At 45.5% G+C, this 16,818-nt stretch overlaps 1 protein-coding gene across 1 annotated transcript in view; it reads right to left on the bottom strand.

Moving 5' to 3' along the window:
- KCNMA1 (potassium calcium-activated channel subfamily M alpha 1) overlaps positions 1-16,818 on the bottom strand; it is a 709,595-nt gene that overhangs the window by 605,166 nt on the left and 87,611 nt on the right.

Raw genomic sequence — 16,818 nt, 5'->3', positions numbered from 1 at the left:
CACAGCCATGAACTCAAGCACAAGAGCAGAAGAATCAAAATTGGCACCTTTCTGAAGGCAGAATTATGTGTCATGTTCGTGATTCTGAGCTTGCAAAGTGTTATTATTCATTTTGTTCTACCTGTGAATGAGTCCCGGATTTCTCAATCTGCTGACTAGCTGAGATAGATTCTAGCACAGTATCAGGGAGACACATAAGTTCCCTCCTCTCTCTCCCTCTCCCTCCCTCTCCACCACCTCCTCCCCACCTCTCACCAAGGTAACAAAAGAAATGATAATTAAAGTCAATGAGCATTACATGGTACCATCATGTGCAATAAAATACGCCTCCCATCTTACATTGTCATTTCCTTTTTAAACCCTTCAGGGGCATTGTGTGCAAATATAGTAAACAGCATAGAGGGAAATAATGCTGCACATACTTCTGGGAGCACGTCATGTCCCTTTAAGACAAGGCCCACTATGCAGTTCCATTCTAGGCCAGAGCTCCGGTTTCAAGCCTGCGGTCCCCTTACTGCCTCATGCAGTATTAATATGGCCCTGGCATGCTCCCAAATTTGCATTGTAAACCATAATCTGGGCCAGCTCCCACAGGACAAACTGGTTTGGGGCTCCCAATTCACCTCCCAAGAGGGGACTCCCCCCTCTCCAAGGCTCGGCCACCCCTTCCCCAGGGTCCTCCACCTCCAGCCTCAGCCAAAGGGAACCAACAGAGGCTCTTCTACTGGCAGTTAGCTGCCCCAGCATGGTACGTCCTCTGTGGGTGCTGCTTACACAACAGCAGATGCAGAAGCCTGGCCTGTGGCGATCACAAAGAACATGGGTGATGCTCAGACACCAAAGCCCAAGCCCAACTCAGGGTCACCTCTGCAGCCTGCAAGCACCATGAAAACCCCCAGCTGAGGTCACCTGGGTGATTCCGTGGTTGAACATCTGCCTTTGGCACAGGTCGTGATCCTGGGGTCCCGGGATTGAGTCCCGGCAAGGAGCCTGCTTCTTTCTCCCTCTGCCTGTGTCTCTGCCTCTCTCTGTATGTCTCTCACAAATAACAAATAAAATCTTTGAAAAAAAAAAAAAAAGAAAGGAAAGAAAAGAAAAGAAAAGGAAAGGAAAAAAGAACCCATGAGACTGGATGGTCCCATGGGTTCTCCTCAGATGGGCTACAGGAACATGCTCCCTGACCCTTCTTCCCACCACTAACCAGAGGGCAGGGGCTTTCTATTCTATTATTTCTAGGAAAGCATAAAAGCATCTTCATTTATTGAAAGAGAAAGAGGGGAGGCTGGTGGCTGCGATGGGGGTACTGGGGAGAAGCAAGGTATGAAAAGAACAAAGGGCCCTGGGAACCGCCATGGGGGCCCCAAGGCAGCCCTCAAACACAGAGCCCCCCACTGCAAGTCAGGCTCAGCCTGCAGCCTTGCCAATGAATGCTCCCACGTCTGAAGCATCGCGTGGGATGTTGGGGAAAGACCAGGCTTGGGAGACAGTCTGTCTGGGTTCACATCCCCAGTCCACTACTCAGGAGCTGTGTGACTGTGGGTACGATCTTCAAACACCCTGTGCCTCTGTCTCCTCATCTGAAATCTGGGAACAAGAATAGTGCCCACCACCTGGGTTGCTAGTGAGGATGCAAAACCATGCCTGGCACCTGGCAATTGCTGGGTGCACTCCCCGGAGCTTGGACCCAGTAGCGCACATGAGAAGGGCAAGGCTCTGAGCAAGGGTGGAGCCAAATGTACCCTCAAGAATCCAGCCATTTCCTCAATGTGTTAAATGCAACATTACCACCATAACCCAGCGATTTCACTCTTAGGTACGTGCCCAGAAGAATTAAAAACAGGTGCTTCAAACAAACACTTGCACGCAAATGTTCACGGCAGCATTGTTCACAGTAGGCAAAGATTGAAATGACCCAAATGTCCATCAGCAGATGAACAACAGACCAACACAATGTGGAATATCCATGCAATGGAGTATTCTTTAGCCACAGAAAGGAATGAAGTGGATGAACCTTAAACAGTAAAGAATGAAGTCGATCCATGGATGAAGCTTAAAACAATATGCTCAATGAAAGAAGCCAAACACAAAAGGTCACATATTGTATGATTCTACTTCTATGAAATATCAAAGTAGGCCAATCCATAGAGGCAGAAAGTAGATCCACGGCTCCAGGGGCTGGAGGAAGGAGGAGACAGGGAGTGACTACTAATGGGTATGGGTTTTCTATTTGGGGTGATGGGAAAGTTCTGGAACTAAGAGGCAGTGATGGCTCCACAACCTTGTGACTCTATCTTTATTAAATGGTTAAAATGGTCAATTTTATAGATATGTATTTTACCTCACACCGAAAAAGGAACCCAGAAAAGGCACAGCAGACAGACCCTTCTCCCCCAAGACCTCTTACCTCATGGGGGTTTGGGAGGACAGAGGGACCAGGGTCCTGGGGGCCGAGGGCTGCTGTTATATGCAGAGTTCAGCTCCTGTGCTCCTGCCAGCTCCCTCCTTCCCCACACCACACTCACAGGCTGCGTATCCTCTCCAGGCCTTTCTTATGCTATTTTTTCCACCAGAAGTGCACCTCTGCTGCCTCCAGGACACTGCCGAACTCCCCTCATGCCCCAGGACCCAGCTCAGGCACTGCCTGCTGTGTAAACCTTTCCCCCCAGCTGCCTCTTCTTCCACTGGGTTAGGTGGGCTCCTCCCCTGGGTTCCTACCTCGGGAACCCTGCACTTCCCCCTTTATCAAGCACTGTGCTCACAAAGTCCCAATATTGCTCCACAACTTGACTGTAAGTTTCCAAGCACAGACTATAGCTAATTCACTCTCAGATCCTAGAACCCAGGACACAGTAACTACATGAATGAATGAGGTAGTTGAAATTACAGACTAGGGGCATTTGGGTGGCTCAGTGGTTGAGCATCTGCCTTCGGCTCAGGTTGTGATTCTGGGGTCCTGGGATTGAGTCCTACCTCAGGTTCCCTGCAGGGAGCCTGCTTCTCCCTCTGCCTATGTCTCTGCCTCTCTCTGTGTGAGAGAATAAATAAATAAATTTATTTTAATAAATGAATAAATAAAATCTTAAAAAATAAAATAAAATTACAGACTACTTTTTAGAAATCAAGAGAAAGGAAATAAGTAGTATAAACAAAGGAGATTGGGTTCCTTGATAATCTAACCCCACCCCCACCCCAAAACCTCCTCAGGGAGAAGGACTACAAGACCCCAAGCAGGCAGTGACCAGGCCACTTCAAGGCACCAGAGTGAGCCTCTATCAGCAAAGTCATGGGCGAGGCCCTGAGCTCAGCTTAGAGTGAACAGCCTGGCCTCAGCCTCAACTACATTGACCCAGGGATCCAAGCATTAGGCCTCTCTCACCTCTTATCTCATTTAAACCTACAGAGGTCAAAGCATCTGACAAAGAAGAAGGAAATTCAGGCCCTGGGAGGTGAGCCACAGCTATGCAACCCTGCAACCGCAAAAAGCCAAACGCGATTTTAAAATTCATTTCCTTTTTTTGGCTCAGAGGTGAAAGAGCAGCTCCCCACCAGGAGAAACCCAGAAACACAGGCAATGTTCAAGAAGTAGACCCTCACTGTCACCAGGCTTACACGTCTGAGGTCTGGTAGGTTCCATTCTAAGGACACACTCCAAGCTATTGCCCATGATGGGAAGCCCGGCGGAGGAAAGAAAGATCTTTAGGGAAAGACACATAAAGATTTGTCCTAGCCACTGCACTATTTGTGTGTTCCCAAGTAACTCCACCTCTCTGTCCTTCGTTTGTAAACTCATTTTTTAAAGAAATCCCGTGAATCTAATGTAAAATGGAGTAGATTGTCTCTGAGATCCCTTCTAGCTCTCAGGCTCTAATTCTGAAATGAGTGACATTTGCCCTGGAAAAATGTGGGAAAGTGGTAATCTTGTCCACAATCACTTAGCGAATCCATGGCTGGAAGCAGACAGCATCCATCAGGTGGATACAGTGTGTGAAGTTGAGCCACCAGCAGCTTGTCTCCTTGGGCTTCTTACACCAGCACCCTACACCTCCCCTGCACCGGTACCAGACAAGAAGGGAAAGGTGCACTGACTCTGGCCCTACCCCTGAGTCTGCGATCTTTGGTACAACATAGTTCCATCGTACCCGGATTTCTGTCCTCCTCACCCACCTTTCTGATTTCTGCTGTTGTCTGCATATCCTGCACTAAAATTCACTGCACACTGTTCTTTAAATCAACTTTAAATTGTCTCACTTCTTTAAAATTAGCATTGTCCTGAGCAATAATATCTGCGAAAGCACGAGCTCTGATGTGCTAGTTCTATTTTTTCACAAGCACATTCGAATACATAACTATAATAAGAAATTCGTCTGTGTCCCACCTAAAAGCATCCCACCAGTGTGGGGATGCTGCAAAACACAGCCTTCCCTCACTTAGTCTTTCCCAGCCAACCTCTTAAGTCGGCTGTTTTCTCTCATTTTCGAGAAGGTAAACTGTGGCTCAGGGAGGCCAGTTTCTAAGGTGACACGGCCAGAAGCACCACTGCTGGCTTCAGACTCGGGTGTGCCTCATTCCAAATCCCACGTCTCTGCCACCCTCGGAAGAAACCCACTCCTCTGCAGGCTACGGAGGTGAACAAAAGTCCAGCGATTGTAAATAATGCTGACGACCTTTATCACTTATTCTCCTTAATCCTGTCCTAAGAACTTGACAGTAAGATTTTCCATGATAATTTGAAACAAGAGTAATTCATCTATGCATAAGCAAAGCTGACAGCCAGAGTACCAGTATAGAGCAACGCATGAGCCCAGACCGGTTAGCTCCATGGGCAGGTGCCCCTCACCCACACCAGCAAGGTCACGGTTATTCCTCATCTGGGCAACGCCGGGCTCAGGCTGTCCTAGTCCAAAGGCTGCACCACTGGCCCTGCCAGTCCTCCTGAAAATGCACAGCTTAGTCACAAGGGACTCTGGCTGTGCGTATGTATGACTCAGCACACACTCATCAGGCCTCCTGGGAAAACAATGGCAAGAGCACATGGGGTCAGTGGTGTCATCCATGAATGCAGGAGTGCCCGAGTTTCCACACACCAAGCTACCAAAGAAAAGGGCTTCCATCCCAGCCTGGAGGATGTGAGAACTTGGAGGGCCAGCACTCATTGGCATCTGGTCTGACCCCCGGCTGGATGGCAAGAGAAAAAACAGAGCCAGGAAAGAAACAGCAAGGGACTTGCCCAAGGGCACTGAGCTGTGTCGGGCCAGGGCTGGACAGAAGCGCCCCCGTCTCAGGCGAGGACCTTGGTCCTGGAATCATACAGCTTCTGGCAGAGTCAGCATCCACAGATACAGTCCTCTTCTCTGCTCAATGCTGGATGGAGGAAATTGCCTATTACAGGCCATCCCCTAAATTCAGAAATCAATAAAGTGTAAGTGGAGAGCCCATATGAATTCAACAACAATAACAAAGAAAAATGAAGAGGAAAATACCCAGCTCATTATCCCTCTGAAGCATTTTCCACTAACAAGTCAATATGCATCAGAAATAATCTCCTACAAAAAGCAGCGACTGGGGGGTGGGGAATGCACTAAATTGGTGCTCAGAGAGAGAAGAGGCTTGCATGCATTTCAGCATGATGCAAAACCCCTTGTGTGTCATGTAATATGTCAACCACAGAAGGATTCCCCAAGCAGGCATGTGATAACACGTCGTTTGAGTCCAACTAGATGCCTTTAAGCCTCCCCAGGATGTGTGCAAAAGGGGCAGGGCACTGGGCTCTCTGGACCATCTGACCAAGTGAGGGCAAGCAGCTACCAGTACATGAAGGACTGAAATGAAGCCAATGAAAAGAGAGATGCGCCCTATACGAAGCATGCTCCTACTGGGTAAGAAGCAGCAAGGGTCAATATATTTCTTCCCAGATCTTTTCTTTTTCTCATTTTTATGCCTGAAAAATACTCCCCTCTGAGTCTTACCCATCAGGAACTAGCCAATGGCCAAACCCCACTCAAAAGACAAAACACAAACACTAAAATATTGCATATCATGACTATTTTTAAGATAGGGTTAGGATGTGTTTCCACCACGGTGGTGGTGGTAGAGGAGACAGGGTGGCTCCGTTATTTATAGCAGAATTTTACAATCTCTTCATTCGTATAATCTCTTGCTTTTAGATAAAGCAAACAAAATGTAAAGAAGCAACATGACTTTTTGAAAGCAACCCAGCTGGTCAACAGCAGAGCAAAACAAAAGTCCAAGTGGAAAACATCTAGTTATTTTAACAAAATCCTCCCCTGGCACTACAGGACCCTGACTTCTGAGTCCAGGGCATCTGGGTAATGCTTATAGGTGCTTCCCAAACTCATATGTTCTCTTGGCAACCTGAAACCACTCTCTTCCTTGGCTCTTCTACCATCTGTAATTAATTAATTCTATAACTCTTGTTGACAACTTTCTCCTCTGCAAGAATAGAAGGTCTACTACTATGCTCAGGACAAACATAGCAAGCACTTAAAAATATCTGCAGACAGAACACATACGCATTTCTGCTGGATGGATCAACACTCATGCATTCACCAAACACAGGCTGACCATCCACATCATGACAGGCCCTTGCCTTCTTCACCCTGGGAAGTCACTCAGGGTTACCAACATGCCCATTGAGTCCTAACAAGGTAATGTCACACATGCAGGGATTTAAGGAGGTAAGACACAACCCTGACCCCTGAGAAGCAGACACCCCAAGGGAATACAAGCCAACACATATAACAGGCTGCATGGCATGGTGGACAGGGCACTAGGAAAGCTGGAGCTCTCTGGTCTACTTTTCCATCCCCATTCAATGGCTACACAGCCTTAGGAAAATAATTTTAACTCCTCCAGGACTTGACTGCTTCATTTGCAAAAACAAGACAAACAAAAGGAGGAAAATCATCCCAGAGTTGGGAATATCCAGGCTGGGAGAAGGGCTCCTGAGGATCATAACCTCCTTGAGTGAAGGGGCCAGTCTTTCTTCCATACCCTACTCCGTCCCCGCTCCTCATGCCAGGCTTTGCCCCTCCTTCTCCCCTCCACCATCCTTTCCCCTGAAGGTTCACCCAACCCTATGAAAGGATCACTCCTCTGGCCACTAACCTTTCAAGATCCCTCTCAGGAGCACCAAGCAGTGTTTCCCAAGCCCTGACAAAGGAGAGTCAATTGTCCCCTGTTTAGACTTTAGTTGTGGGAGAGAACTTGCTTATTGACAACTCAGGGCAGAAATACCAGAGAGTATGGTTATTCCCTCCCACCCCATGCCCACCTCTACTGGCTTTATAAACCCAAATCTCTGAAAGGCATCCATTTTTCTTAGCTCTGTGCCTGCCCATCCTTACTCTTGTCTACAGAAAGGAGAAACCTTCCCTCTATTGCTCCATCTACCCCAGGGCTGGCCCACTACACTGCCCACTGCTGGCCTCGGGGCCTACAACTGCCAAGGGCACACTTGAACCAGGCAGCTGTGTAAACCCAGGCCAGGCTCCCCATCGGGGAGTTGCCAGCCTTCCCCAGCCTCTCCAGCTCCACATTCCCCCTGGAAACCTAAAGATACCAGCTTCAAGAAAACTTAGCTCAAAGATGACTGTTGTTATCTTAGTTATGAAGCCAAACACTACAAACAGCCTAAATATCTCACACTGGAGAAAGGCTAACAATGAAACGGTGGTACAGCCATCCTGAACAGCATGTAGTCACAAAATAAAATAAATTAAATTAAATAAATAAGTAAATAAAACAAAACAAACAAAACAAAATAAAATAAAATAAAATAAAATAAAAATAAAATAAAATAAAATAGGTTTACAGACTTACAACAGCAGGGAAAATGTTTATTATAGTAATGCGGGCAGCACACAAAATTGGATAAATCACAGCTAAGGAAATTGAAATAACTTGAGTATCTTGACCAAGAGGCTTGAAGGAAATGGATCAACAGGTAACCATCGGGTGTCTCTAGGTAGAGAGACCAAAGACAAGTCCCTCCTCTATGTTTCCATATATTTAAAACAGCAAATATAAACAATATCTTTGAAATACATCTCATCATTTCTCATGGAGGAACATATACTCAGAAAGATCTCAGGGATCTTGGCATCAAAATATCTGGGTTCTAGGTTCAGGGCTTTCTGTTTCCGTGGCATGTGACCTTGAAAAGTGAAAAGCCTTTTGTTTCTATTGCGTACTTATAATGACAACTTCTACCTACAACCTCCACCTATAATCTACAACTTAAATCCGACACTTACAACCTACATCTACAAATTATATTTATGACTATACCTGCACCACACCTATACCTACAACCTAAATCTACAACCTACAGGGTTGCTGATAACAGTTGTGGAGCTCGCCCAAGTGCCAGGCCTTATGTGAAGATGTTATAGGAAGTTAGGCCATAAAATTATGATGATTTCTTGAGATTGACACTCATATATACACTCTAGTATCAAAAACATATCAGTTCACAAAGTGAGTCTTGATTCCAGGGAAAACACTAACACACCAGAAAATTCTTCTCAGGGCTCAAGGTCAAAATCAACAATACGTGACTCCTGTTCACCTACACAAAACTCCTCAAGGCCGAACAAATTTGATTCAAAAAGTTTATCACTTGGGGCGCCTGGGTGACTCAGTCGGTTGAGCGTCTGCCTTCGGCTCAGGTCATGATCTCGGAGTCCTGGGATCAAGCCCCAAGCCGGGCTCCCTGCTCAGTGGGGAACCTACTTCTCTCTCTCCCACTGCCCATCTCCCCCATGCTCTCTCTCAAATAAATAAAAGCTTTAAAAAAAAAAAAGTTTATCACCCTTTTGTTGAAAAACACAGATAAAAGAAGCTTTAATTCAGTTTGGGTTTTTTGGGTTTTTTTGTTTGTTTTTTTTTAAGACAAAGGAAACATATTGGCAGGTACATTTTGTGTAATTATTTGGTTTGGCAACTACCTCTTGGTCTAGAAACAATGGTTTAGAATTTTCCCCCAAGTGAGGCCATGGTAGTTGGCGTCTGGGAGCACAAGGAAGCCAGCGCACTTTCTTATTAAAAATTAGAGAACACAAAAAATAAAAAAATAAAAAATTAGAGAACACGGGCTTTCCCAGAGGGCTATCCTACTGTGGTCTTTCTTCTCAGTGTGGTTCAGGGCTCACTGAAGTTACTGCATGAAGATTCTAGAGTCTCCTAAGACAAAGGGCCTCTTTTCTCTCTAGCAGATGTCACTTCAAAAGTCAAGAACTCTAGTCTTCTCTCTTACCTAGTTGGTTAGGTCGCAAAAGGTGGAGGCCGAGGCTGGGGCGTGACCCCCAGCCTCCCACCCCCTGACACTGGATTTGACTTCCAGTCCCACCACGTACTGGTAAGTGACCACAGGCCAGTCACCTCACCTCACCAAGCTTCAATCTCCCCACTGGTGACAGCGATACCAACGTTTTTAAGCTTCTTGTATGTACCAGACACTAAAGCTTACACCCAAGAGCCCATCTCTTCCTTGCAACAACGCTATTATGAGAAGAGCACTAGGTACTATTACTATCACGCCCATCTTACAGATAAGGAAGTGGACACACAGAGAGGTAGGTAACATGCTCGGGGTCCCACGGCTAGTTGGCAGTAGGATGGGACTGAAACCAGGTGGTCTGTCTCCCACGCTCTTACCACGTACTCTGTGACATCTGTTAATTGGGAAGGGAAAAAAATGCCACTTGACAAGGTCATCATCCGGACTTTAGAAGCCAACTACCTAAAACACCACAGTAGACCCTCCATAAATAGTAGCATCGCTATTTCCTCCCAACACAGCCGAATCTGTACCCTTCTCTCAATGGCCATCTTGATGGCATTTCCTGTTGGATACGGAAAGGATGCACAATTCAACACAGCCAATGACCTGGAAAGAGAAAACAAAACCCAAAGTCCACTGCAGCAAGGGTGAGGTCCTAGGGGCAGAGGCTGAGTCTTGCTGACCTTTGAGCCATCTGCACAACCTAGTAGAGAGCCTGGCGCGGAGCCCCAAAGCTGAAAAAGCCTACTGCGCCTCGTGCCATTGTTTCAAAGGCACCCCCTCTTAGTTTCTGTTCATGCCTGTTCCTCAGAGACAGCCCTAAACACTGGGCACCGCCAATCCTAAAATCTGCAAGGGAACACGCAGAACCCCAGAGTCGGGAGGAAGCGTGTCCCCTAACACCAACACCCACGAGATCTTTGAATTCTCTCTAGAACCTAGCTTCCTTCTGTCACCCTCCCCCCTTGGCTTTTACCTTCACTGGCAGGAAGTGCCTTCCTTTGGGTGGGTGCAAAGCCATGCGTCACCAGGTGCTAGCTCGAGGGACGGACTTTTCTGCCATGAGGGCCACTCACTCTGCAGAGCCAAGGGGAGTCCGCAGTGCCTGAGCCGCGCTGCAGGACAAACCCCACCCTCGCCCCCTCCGTGGCCCACCCTCCCTCGTGGGCCAAGGACAGGGCCCAGAGCAGGGCCTGGCCAGCGCTCTCCCAAGCTCTGAGACACAGGAGCTGGCCGGACCTGTCTTCCACGTAAAGATCCTCCCGGGAGTGCGCAAACCTAAAACGCACTCCCAATTATTTTTTCTGGCTTAGAGAATGTCCTCGATGATCCCTAAAACCTTTCAACCTCCTCGCTGCCTGCATCCTGCTCTTTCTCTTTCCATTCTGCCTGTAAAAGAAGAAATAATTCTAAAAAGAAAAAAAAATAACCCTACCTACCATGAGACACGGCAACAATCTGTTATTAAGAACATAGCAGCTGCTCAGGAGCCACTGGGAGTCCGAGTGGCAGCGCTGGTCCCGCTGTCACCCCAGGTGCCACATGGGCCATTCGGTCCCTAAGCGCTGCCGCCACCTCTGCCGCCCGGCAACCTTCAGGCTCCCCAACCCCACCGTGCCTCGGCGGGACTGGGTGGGACGCAGGCTGTCCTGGGCCCCGGCAGGGCAAGGGGCTCGCACACACAGATACACTCATAGACTCTACACACAGACACACACATATTCACAGACTCTATATACACACACAGATACACTCACAGACTCTACAGACACACACACACACTTGCTCGTAGACGCTATACACACACACACCCACACATAGAGTCGTAGATGCCACACACACACTCACTTGCTCATAGACGCTGTACACACACACAGATACACTCATAGACTCTACACACACACACACACACACACACACTTGCTCGTAGACACTATACACACACAACTCACAGATACACTCATTGGCCCTCTACACACACACTCACTCACTCGTAGATGCTATACACACACAGATACACTTGTAGACTCCACACACACAATCACTTATAGATTCTATATACACACACAGATACACTTGTAGACTCTACACAAACACACACACTCACTCATAGACTCTACACACACACACAGATAGATACACTTATAGACTCTACACATAGACACACACTCGCTCATAGACTCTATACACACACACTCCCACAACTCCACACAGACACAAGTCCCTACCTGCACATACACTCAAACACACTAGATACAAGCTACATTGTACAGCCTCCTCACATGCATTCTATATGTATGCCACACCCTCCACACACACACACACACACACGTGCCCACACACACTCACACTCTCACCCTTGGCTGGAACCCCCACAGTGGTCTTGTGGGCCAGCACACCCTGCCATGTTCTTTGGCCTCTGAAACAGCCATTTCCTGTCACCACTTCCAACTCCAGAACCTTCGCTGGTATCATTATCCCCATCTAGATTCCTTAAGCCAGACCCAAGTTCAAATCCCAGCCAACTAGCTGTGTGGCCTTGGCAAAGTTGCTTAACTGCTCTGGACCTCAATTTCCTCCTGCGTGTCTTGGAGAGTGGCAGTACCAGACTCCAGAGCTAATAGGAGGTCAGTCCTCAACAGCTCAGCCAGGTCACGAGTCCTAAGTCTACTGATCCCCATCCCTCTGGTGATGGGGATGGAATTAAAACCTAGGTTCATCTCCTGACTCTGCCACTAAAACACCTGCCTTTCTAATTTTACAGCTTAGGAAACAGACACCCAGGTGGGAAGCAAGTGGCCTAGGGTTTCCCAGATAATGGATCGCAGCAGCAAAGCAAAGCCAAGGCTGGAAGGAGAACTGTGTCCTCTCAAGGGCAGATCTGGGAGACATCTTCAAGGAGGGGACCCGGTCTGACAGCGTCCCTCATCCCCAAATGTCCAGGCTTACATTATTCCCAGGCCCTGCTACTTCCGGGGCCATCAGAGGAGGACAACCTAGGCACTGGGGAGCTACGGGCTGGACTCTCAGCCATACTTCTCTGTTCCGAGCTCAGTCTGTGGGCACCAGGCATGAACAGCACCCCCTCCTAGAGTATCCGTGCCACCTACCTCCAGGAACGCCACAGCCGCCGACAGAAAACAAAGCATAGCTCGTTGCCACCCCAGCCCTGCTTAGTAATCTGCCCTTTGCATCGCCGGGGGAGCAGTGGGAATGCAACTTCAGTACCTGATGGTACAGCCAAAAAAAGCGAGCTGAGGGGGCCCACAGACTCCCACCTGTCCTCTCCCACCCGCCGTTCTGGGACAGTGTTGAGGAGCTGCTGTTTCTTTTTTCTCCCACCCCAAGGAAATCAATATGTTGTGCAAAAACATCTCCATCCAGCAAAGCTCTACTTTACACCTACCTCCATCTGGACCATCCCTCATAGCATTCCGCTAATTCACAATAATTCCTCCTAGAATCATCCTGATTGATTTCACAGTGCGGGGCCACCTCCTGCCTGGCTGTGCCCCAAGCAGGTGGAGCTGAGCAGACACATCCATGCTCAACCCACCGCAGCTCTGGCTCAGGAGGTCGGAGCCAGAGGGACGCACACCAAGAACTGGCTTTCAGGGAAATAAGGCAGGGTAATGCATCAAGGCGGGTGTGTTTGAAAAGGGAAGTTCAGCTTTGTATCCATATGAACGCTACCAATTATTGAACACCTAATCTGTGCTAAGTGCTTTGCAAAACTTAACGAATACTCAGTGCAACACTTTACAAATAAGAACAAGTCATATAAAAAAGATGCTGTCATGAGCCTGGGGACAAAGTCACCAGGATGCAATGCTATCTTCCCTAATAGACAGGCCTTCCTTTGGGAAAAACTGTCACTATTCAGACTAACAATTTTTCTGCATAATTTTCATAATGTTCAGGTTCTTGATAACATACTCATGGGTAAAAATAATGTTTAGCAGCTCTCTGGGTAAAATGATGGTATTAATATTAATTGCAGTGTTGGCGGTAGTAAGAGCAGCACCAGTAACTGGAAATTATCATGCATTTTAATGACTATCAGGAACTATGCCTGATCTTTACATATAGTATTTTATTAATAATCCTGTATTGGGGCACCTGGGTGGCTCAGTTGGTTAAGCATCCAACTCGATTTTGGCTCAGGTCATGATCTCAGGGTCCTGAAACCTAGCCCCACAATGGGCTCTGTGCTTCTCTCTCTCTCCCTCTACCCTTCCCCCTGCTCATGCACTCTCTCTCTAAAATAAATAAATAAATCCTTAAAAAATAATAATAATAATCCTGTATCACTTTCAATGTTCTTAGAAACATTTTTGGCTAAGTATGTACAGGCATGTCTTGGAGATATTGAGGGTTAGGTTTCAGACCACCACAATAAAGTGAATATCACAAAAAAAGCAAGTCAGTGAATTTTTTGGTTTTACAGTGCATACAATGGTTATATTCACACTATACTCTAGTCTTTTAAGTGTGTAATAACATTATGTCTAAAAATGTCTACCTTAATTTAAAAATAGTTAATTTTTAAAAAATGCCAACCATCACCTGAGCTTTTGGTGAGTTGTAATCACTGGTCATAGATCAAAATAACAAATGTAACAATAATGAAAAAGTTTGAAATATTGTGAGAATTACCAAAATGTGACATGGAAACACAAAGCAAACAAATGATGTTCAGAAAATGAAGCCAATAGATTGGCTTTACCCAGAGTTGCCACAAACTTTAAATTTGTAAAAATCACAGTATCTGCAAACCACAACAAATCAAAGTACAATAAAACAAGGTGTGCCCGTACATTAAAAATATTAAGAGTAACCACTAAGAGGATAGAATATGATCTACTAATTAGGAAGCAGCAAAGGAAAAAAGGAGAAGATGTGGAAATATCCATCAACATAGAAAAGAAAAAAGAGGAGCAAAGAAAAGGATTGGTAAAAAGAAAACAGTAGGGGAAAAAAACTCAGAAATTATAGCAGCAATTATAATAAACATAAATGGATTAAGCTTACCTATTTAAAGACAGAGATTATCATACTACTGTAAACAACTAAACAAAATTCAGTTGTGTTATGATTACAAGAGGCACAGCTGAAACAAAACTTTACTAAAAGATTAAGAATAAAGGAACAGAAAAGAATGTATCAGGCATTCTGATGCCAAAACACTAATGGAAAGAAAACCATTGTAGCATGTAATTAATGTCATTCAAAACTACTACAGGTCCTCAAAACAACCTTCAAAATAGTACAAAATAGATTTCAGTAGATCTGAAATCCCTATTTTACATGAGAAAACTGAGGAACAGAGAAGTTAGGTTACTTGTCCAAGGTCACGCAGGCAGCAGGGGCAGAAAGAGGATCCACAATCAAGTTTCTATCACTCCAAAGCCCATGTTCAAAACCACAACACACTACTATTCTAAGTAATGTTACCTTGGGAAATATTTAGTGTGCAGAAGATACATGTTCCATAACCAAGGCTTGGAGTATGAGTAAGGAAAATGGAGAAAGGATCATGAGTCACTAAAAAAATAAGAAAGAACAATCTACTGGTTCTCAATCCTGGAAGTAGATTAGCTAAAACATCTAGGGCGTTCTAAGAAAGGCCAGTGATTTAGGCCTCACCCCAGACCAATTAATATGGCATCTGTAGAGCAGTGCTGCCCAAACATCAGTATTTTAAAAGCTTCCAAATTGACTGGTGTTCAGGCAGGGTTAAGAACAATGTAATTGTACACAAACTCAAAGACAGCCTGTTAATAGAGGTTACTTTTAGGTTGCTGTGGAAAGCAGAAATTAAATGACCTCCAACCTCATCCGTCCAACCTACAGATCAAAAAAGAAACCTTCAGAACACAGGGAGATATGTGATCCCTTCTTCCACAGATGAGGGAAACCACATCTGGGAATATCTGGTAAAAGAGCTGACAACCCTGTACTAACACCCCCTCCCTGCTTCTTAAAGAGAACAGAATGAATCACAGAATCTTAGGGGTGGAACCTTAAAATGGATCCTAGACCTGACTGTTAGAAATGGCTTGCAAACTTCATAAAAATATATAGTTGACATTTGAACAACATGGGTTTGAATGCGTGGGTTCACTTATACGCAGATATTTTACGGTAATGTACTGCAAGTGCTTTTTCTCTTCCTCTGCTTTTCTTAATAATATTTTCTCTAGCTTACTTTATTGTAAGAATTCAGATAGATATAGATATAGATATAGATACATATAGATAACAAAGAATGTGTTAATCAACTGTTTGGTCATAGGTAAGGCTTCCAGTCAACAATAGGCTATTTGGAGTTAAGTTTTGGGGGAGTCAAAAGTTATACCCAGATGTCTGACCGTACAGAAAGTTGGTGCCCCTACCCCTGCACTGTTCAAGGGTCCGTTATAGATCTGTGCATCCCACTGATAGGGGAGTGTGATTCCATGTGTCTGGCTCAATACTGAGAGACAATATTTTTTAAAAGAAAGTCAAAGACTTTTGGAGAAAGATGGTGGAGTGAAGCCACATCACAATAACTCTATGTCCCAACACATAATTAAGCAAAACATACACCTCCCTCAAAAAAAGGGGAGTGGGGGTAGGAACTGAAAGTGATCAAACAAGGAATGCTATCAACATCTAAAAGGGAAGAAAGACCTGGGGTGAGGGTAAGGGGAAAGGATTTGACATGTCTTGTGAAAAACTCCTATCCCCACACCATCCTCTCCAGAAGCATTATTGGTGAGGCCACAATGCTGAAACTTTTTACCAATTACTATCATTATTATACTACCAGTCTCTGTACTAGAGTGGTACAGACAAGTCATCAGTATTTTGCCAATTACTATTAGAAAGAAGCAGACAATGGTTTAACTTACTTTTTTGCCCTTGTCTGATTTGACAGTAAAGAATTGATAGCCATAAAGCTGTGGTTTCAATAATTCAGGGTCCCTCTCTCCATCTCAGATGAACATATGCTCCAAAGCTCAATGCTTAATTCAAGGGATCATCTAAATGTCAAGGGCATCCCCTCACAGAAGACAGTACCTTTGCCATGAGTGGAATTTGGAACAGGATATCGAGCAAAATCTCAGGAGAGCAGCACATAGTCCTAGCCGAAGGAACATGCAGCTCCAAGCTCTGACCCTCCCTCATCTGCATGTTCCCTATAAGGCTCTCAGGCATCAGAAATCATCTCAAACTGTAGCTCAGATACCAAGGTAGGGGTTTTGAATAAGTTACAAAAGGCATCATTGAAAAAACAAACAAAACATTAAAAGTCATTTTTAAAAAAAAGCATTTGTCTAATATCAGAACAAATAGAAGAACCAGACAAAGCCATCCAAGTTCAGCATAAGCAAGATAGTGTCATGGCACCTGTATACATAGACTAAGAAGGGTAAACATAGGGAACACAGCATAGAGAAGATGAAGAGCCCTGTCTTGAAGAAAATCTAACCAAAGAAAGAGAAGAAATTTCCTACAAGTGCTTAATGTATAGG

Source organism: Nyctereutes procyonoides, unplaced genomic scaffold (assembly GCF_905146905.1).
Source record: "Nyctereutes procyonoides isolate TBG_1078 unplaced genomic scaffold, NYPRO_anot_genome, whole genome shotgun sequence".
Classification (NCBI taxonomy): domain Eukaryota; kingdom Metazoa; phylum Chordata; class Mammalia; order Carnivora; family Canidae; genus Nyctereutes; species Nyctereutes procyonoides.
This window is presented reverse-complemented; position numbering and strand designations above follow the sequence as displayed.